Genomic DNA, 7,066 nt, shown 5'->3' with positions numbered 1-7,066 from the left:
AAAAGAGACCTCCTCCACACAAAGACATTTTTCACAGAGTTCTCTGGTCTGAGAGAAAAAACACTCTGGGCTGCCACTTGTGGAGCTAGCCATATCTCTTCTTTTTCTCGTCAATGCAGGCAAACCAATATTTTTAGAAACTGGTGTGGTTTAGTGGCTAGAATGTTGGGTTTGGCTATAGGAAAGCCAGTTTCAAAGCCCCACTCAGAGCCAATTCACATTTTACCATTTAACCTTCACGTTTTTGTTTTTTTTAAAAGATAGAACCCCAGTTTAAATTGCAATATTCAGTGCTGTCAAATGTGCACACACCTTGAAGTGTCCTAGGGTTTAATCCATGGCACACACTGAAGCAGTAGCTCAGAAAATCTCTTCCCTCACCTCCATGTTTACCTCAGGGAAACCTGCCTGCTCAAATGCACGTGCGTCATTTCCAGCTGACGTGGTTATACGTTTTGCAGAGGAGTAGCTCCGTGTTGAGTGCCTGGCATGCTCTGGTCCATGGGGTCATGACTAAACAACAACAAAGCTCTGTGCAGTTGCAGCAAAAGTAACAAAGAATCTCGCAAGACCTTAAAAATGAACAAATTTATTATTGCACAAGTCTTTCTGAAGTCCATCAGATGGATGAAGCATTATCTTCAGTTGACGTGGTCAACTGAAATATACATGGTGAAATACGCAAAGTGGGGATATGCAGGTCGTCACATTCACACCATACATTTTAAACACATTTTAAACACATGAGTTCCTTGAAAGAATCCTGGGCTCTGTATTTAACCACTCGCAGAGCTACAATTCCCAACACCCTTAACAAACTACAGTTCCAAGCATTCTTTGAGGGAAGCCCTGTGTTTAAGATATGCTTTAAATATTTGCTGTGGATTTGTCTGGAGTTGAAGGACAATGAAATGCAAAAGTGCTGTCTGTGATAATTCCTATTACAGCTTAAATGTATGCAAAATTAACACAGTTCACCTTCTCAATAGTGGTATTACAGACTATTATGTTTCATGCATCTGATGAGGTGAGCTCTATTCCACATACAGTAATAAATTTGTTAGTATTTAAGGTACCTCAGGACTCTTTGTCCTTTTCAGTGTCATACTTTTTTTGGGGGGGGGGGTCATTAAACTTTGAGTAACCTTTGAATCCAGGTTTTAAAAGTACAATTTACAATTGACCTGGGGCAACAGTCTTTTTCGTAGCCTAATCTACTTCACAAGGTTGTTGTCATACTAACATAACTAATAAATAAATTTCAAAGGAAAAAGGCCTTCAAGATACCAGAAATGACCATGGGAGCTGATGATGGGAACTTAAATTCAAGGTAAGATAAACTGATTTGCCGGTAATCTAAGGTGTTAGTAATTGCATAATATATCATGAGTAAAAATTCACCCTACGTTAGTGGTTGTTTCATAATGCTGGTACCCTCAGATAACTAAAACGAAATGAATGAAGACATTGGTCCAAGTTCTGTAGTGGTGATTTTTATGACATGGACCATTAGCATTCATGCTGGCCTTCTTGAAGCAGCAGCCAAGTTGTGCTGGTAGTGAATAACCACCTGTGTCCTACAGTTTCTCTCCCCCACTTTGAAACATAAGTTGCTTCCAATCTATCCTGATTTGTTCACACAAAGATTGCAGGGAGGTTAGATGATATCAGTTGGACTTACTGAGAATTAATTCTGATTTGTTTGTGTAGAGGTAATATAATATTACATCAAATATTGTTATTCTCTCCCACCCACACCCCAATAAAAAAATAGTTACAGTACCCCACACTTTCCAGTTCATTTTCTGTCCTTGTTATTTACTTATTGAATTTATATCCTACCATTTTCTCGGAGGAGCTCAAGGTGGTGTACAAAGTTCTCACCCTCCTCATTTAATCCTCATGACAATCCTGTGAAGCAGGTAAGGCTGAGCTTCAGGGCTGAGTGCGGAGAACCCTGGTCTCCCAACACTAACCATTACATCACACTGGCTCTCACGAGCAGTCTAATTTTGGGAGGAAGCACATTTGTTGCCCAAAAGTGCCAAATGAACTTTAATTGCACATCATGAATTTGCTGATAAGGGATCAGATCCCACCAGAAAATAGTGATCTTCTGGAAATGCTTTTAGACCGATCAAAAGATTAGGATGGTTCCATATCAAGCCACCCACCCTTTTATGCTCTCCCACTGAAAACTAAACAAAAATAATGTTATACTTCCTAACTGTCAAGGACAATGTCAGTGCCGTCTTCCCAGGGAATCAGACAGAGGCCATTTGCAGCATGACTCTAACCATGTTTCCTTAGGACAAACAAGTGAAACTGGTGGCGCTCCATATTTTGTTGGACTATGATTGCTGCCATCCATGATCACTGGTCATACTTTCTGGGGCTGATGGGAGTTAAAGTCCAATAGTATCTGGGGGTGCATAGCAGTTTAGGAACAAACTCCATCCCCAGGTAAGTGAGCATAGGACTGCAGCCTTTGGATTGTTTCCTAGGAAACAACATCAATAAAACCATTCTGATGTGGTACAATTTCATGGCCCTGTTATATCTCTCTCCTGTTATATCAGATATTTTCCAGCATCTCAATGATGGCTTTTAAAAACTAAAGTAATCTTAACTACATTTAACTAAAGAATGAGGTGTCAGACCACATGCATTCTTAGCCATGCAAACTCATTTTTTTCTCTACCCTATATTACACGAATTTTTTCTCTCTCCATCCTGTATGTTACCCAAAATCTATAGCTATATTGGCATTTATTTATTTTTAGCTTGTGCAATGTTAAAGTTGCATGGGGCTCCGAATCTTTGTAAAACTACATGTTTTAAAACCATATTCGGTGCCCCGGCTAGAATCTTATAATTAACTACTTCCCTTAGTTTTGCAGTATTGTACAAAACCCAGCAACAACTGTGCCGTTAAAGCATGCAGCCCTTACAAGACCTATCCAAGGTCAACATGAGCCTTACCTAGAATTGCACTCCACAGAGACCCTTCCCTATGGATAGTTTTTTCTGCACAATAAAAACAGGTGGGGGAGAAAAATTGTAAGAAAAGAGCCTTCAGCTCCTGCAGATCTGTCTGTGTCTCTGCAGTGCAATTTGAGCTGTCGCCTGGTGCTTTGATGTGCATCCTTTTCCTTGAAATTCTAAATTGTCTCCCTTGTCATTATTTCCCCCTCCCCTCCCCATCTACTTGCGAGATAGCTAACCTCATTGTGACATCATGCACCTGCCAGTCACAGGGAGTTAAAAGCACCCTGAACGCAGCCCCGTCAGGCTCCACTGCAAACTGACGCAAATGAAACACTTCTCGCTCTCCCCGCAGCTGCCACTGACTGCTCTGACTGTAGCCCCTTAATTCCACTGGGGAGAGTGCAGGAGGGGAGGCGTGTGTGACTCAGTCTGCTCCAGTATGGCCTGGTATTTTAGATAATCAGCCTACTCATTTAAACTGCAGCCAACATGGCATGCAAGAGCACTCGTCTAGGTCAAGGAGAAACTGTTCTCTCTCACGGCTATCGCTGGGCAGACAAATGCTGCGCCACTGAACAGCTTAGCTGACTTTTTCGAAAGCTACAGCTGCGTATGCGCTGCACACTCCCCCACCCCAAACACTCCACAAGGATGGTTGTTTGTTCCATTCAGATATTCCTTATCTTAAATTCTCTTATCAGGCCCAAGATATATGGACAGGCATCTGAAGGAGAGGAAAAGGTAGGTATTACCAAGCAAAAAATGAAAAAATGAAAAATCAGCAGTCAATTGCGCCACCATTCCATAGATGCTGTTTATTTGGATGGGGAGGTTTACTGGGGGGGGGGAATGGGCCCTCCTCACTTGTTCACACTCCCATGCTCCTGGCCACAAGATGTTTGCTCTTACATGAATGATGTTAATAGCAGAATTGCCTCTTGCACCGAGCTGTGGTTTCTTTGCACATTTTCTATTTGTCCTTCTGCTAATGAAATAGTGAGCACAAATGGTACTCATAGCTGGAATGACTCTTTGGGGCTTGTGCTGGAATCTTAAGAACTGCCTGGGATTTCTTTTAACACTGCAGCGTTAAAAGGATCCGCCAGTCTTACTCCAAATGGCAAAGGTGAGGGTAGAACAAGAAAATGGAGACAGGTGAAACCTAAAACCAGGGAGGGAACGCTAAAAGGGTTCTCAGGAAGCTGCTCTTGTCATTTCAGCAGTCTCCTTACAGCACAGTCTTCACGACTCCTTTCATACTGATGACAGCTACATACAATAGAGCAAGCGCCACTGCTGAAATGAAGATCTGCAGGTTGTTTTCCAACGCCAAGCAAGATTTAGCCTGTGGTTGGGAATGTAGTTGAGGTTTCAAAAGGTTTAAATAAAGAAAATAGCTGACTAAGAGAATCCCCTTTCTTGTCTGCCAGAATGGGACAAGGCAAAGAAAGCAGTGTTTTTAGGCTAGGATGCTAAATTAGTTTATCTTGGGCTTATTTCCCTCTGGTAACTTCCCTCCTCCTTCCCAAAGCGCTTCTTTGGAAAGGAGGTGTGATGGCTCTGGCAGGGTCCTAGAGTCCTCCCACCTCCTCCCCAAAGTCTCTAGTTAGTGCTTGCCAAGCTTTGGGAAGGAAACAGGAGGGCTGTAGGACCCTGCCAAAGCCCTCGCTCGCACCTCCTTCCCAAAGACCGGCACCTCGCTTAGCCAGCTTTGGGAAGACAGAGCGAGGGTTGGCGGCAGGGGGTCAAATTTTGGCCTCACACAGAGCACCATATTAGCAAGTTCAGTCCATGATGGGAAGCAGAAGGGTGTGCTCCACCTTGAGCTCCTTGGAGAAAAGGCGGCATACAAATGTATAATAATAATAATAATAATAATAATAATAATAATAATAATAATGTGTGTCTTCAGTCTCTAGGGGGTCCTCCAATCCCATAAATCTTCTTAAATCACCATACACCATATGCAGTAATAACCATCTATCATATATAATATTATATACAATAATTATCATTAAATATCCATATATATTATTGTATTTTTTGGGTCGTATGCAGTGGTAGGGATGGACAAATTCAGTTTATCTCCATTCCTCACTTTCCTTGTCTTCACTTCAGTCCTCCACATTTGCATTTTCTTTCTTTTTTTCCCTTTTTTAAAGTCCTTATGAAAATTCACCAGCATTTTAGTTCAATTGTATCCTAATATACTCATGTTTGATGCCATTTTGCTAATGTACACATCTTTGCAAAGTGATTCACTCTAACTGAATGCATTTTTGCCTGTTTTTCCCACTAATATACACATTTATATGCACACTTTCCTCCAGTATCTGCATTTTCGTATGCTGGAGAACTGCATTGCAAAATTCAGAGAAGTGCGCATTTTACACATGGCTGGATTTTGGTTCACACATTTGTTTTTGGACAGTGTAAATTAGGCAAGTTTGCCTTCAAGTGCGAACGGAATAAAATTTCTCTCTTATCCCTCTGCAGTGGCTATATGATAATCTTTGTTTCTTTTAAAAAATATTTCCTTTTTTAAAAAAATTGTATTTATTGTCATTTTCAACTTAAAATTTCCATTCATATCATTATCTCCAAATAACCATATAGCCAATCATCAAAAAAAAGAGAAAAAATCCAAAAAGGACAGAAAAAAGAAAAAAGCAAAAATAGCTAAGGAAAAAAAAGCATGCAAAAAGCAAAAAAAGGAAAAAAAGAAAATAATACCAATCTATTATTCATCACATTATCATAACATTGACTTCCCCACTCCTCCCTTCCCGAGCCTAGATATAACCCCTATTTAGCAATTTTCTAATTAAATTGAAATCTCTCCAATTATACACCAAAAAATATTCTAACATGTACCATTTAACATTCTAACATCTTTAAACCGCATTACCAATTTAATTAAGCCTCTAATTCCACCCTTTAGCCTCTTGAATTTTCACTAAAATTATTCTAACTTATCAAAACAAATAATCTTTCCCTCCAGTTACAATTTTAAAAACCTAATATCCCCCCTCCTCCACCGGATGACTTTCCCCTGGATATCCCAATCAGCTAATGTGTTCAGTCCAAATCCAAACCATTTAATCCATCCCTTTGTTTACAATTCCACTCAACCCACTCTATCTCTCGCCCACTTCAACCCAGCTTCTTCGCTCCACCAACCCCTCTGCCATCCCCAGTCCAGTTGTTCCTTTTTCTTAGTCTCCCAATTAGCATGTTCTTCACCTGGTTCTTGCCTCCCCTCTCTCACAAAGGAGGTTCGAACCCAGGCCTTCACTTCAGTCTTTGGCACATCTTGATTATTTTTTCCAGGAACCTGCTCTCCCTCTCTCACTGGGAGACACAGGTCCTGGGAGTCTCTATCGGATACAGTTCCATTATCACAACTCATGTCCCGTGCAGCCTCTCCCACCGGCTGCACTTCGTTCGAGGTCTGTAACTCCTCTCGGTCTTCTTGTCTTGAAAAATTGAAGTTTTTATTTTCTGAAGTTTCAGTCTGGGAGTCAGTGCTGCCGGCGGAGAGGGGTTGGCGTATATTTTCAATGCATGACTTTGTCAGTCTCGTATATTCTTTAACTCCCTGCATCACCTCTTGCACTTTTTCCCACACAGTTTGCATCTCTTTCTCCCACAACATGTCTGGTTGTTTTGACTATCTCCGTCCTTTGTCTTCTCAAATTACAGTATGGCGCATAGGCTGTTGTGCCCGAGAGTAAGTCTTTTTTTGGCTGGCCGGTACATCCAGGCTTCTGTCACCCCGCTACCGGAGAGTTTGATCTTATTTGTATCCAAAATTTGCGGAGATCCAAATTAAATATCCCTCACCTCCCCTTGGCTCCGCTACCACCGGGGAGGGGTTCAATTTACTTTTTAGCAAAGTCCAGAGTCCCGTTCCAGCGTTATGGCTGCAGGCTCTGCAATTGCTTGATGGTACCTCGGTAGGGGGGGGGAACGACCTCCGTTTTCTTTTAAATTCCCCTCCTGTGTCCCAAATCCGTCCAAATTTGTAAAATTTCTTTACTTACAAGTCCAAATTCTTTTTCTTTGGAGGCATCTAGCG

This window comes from Zootoca vivipara, chromosome 4 (genome assembly GCF_965207765.1).
Source record: "Zootoca vivipara chromosome 4, rZooViv2.hap1.1, whole genome shotgun sequence".
In the NCBI taxonomy this organism is placed as follows: domain Eukaryota; kingdom Metazoa; phylum Chordata; class Lepidosauria; order Squamata; family Lacertidae; genus Zootoca; species Zootoca vivipara.
The sequence above is the reverse complement of the archived record's forward strand: the minus strand, read 5'-3'. Positions refer to the sequence as shown.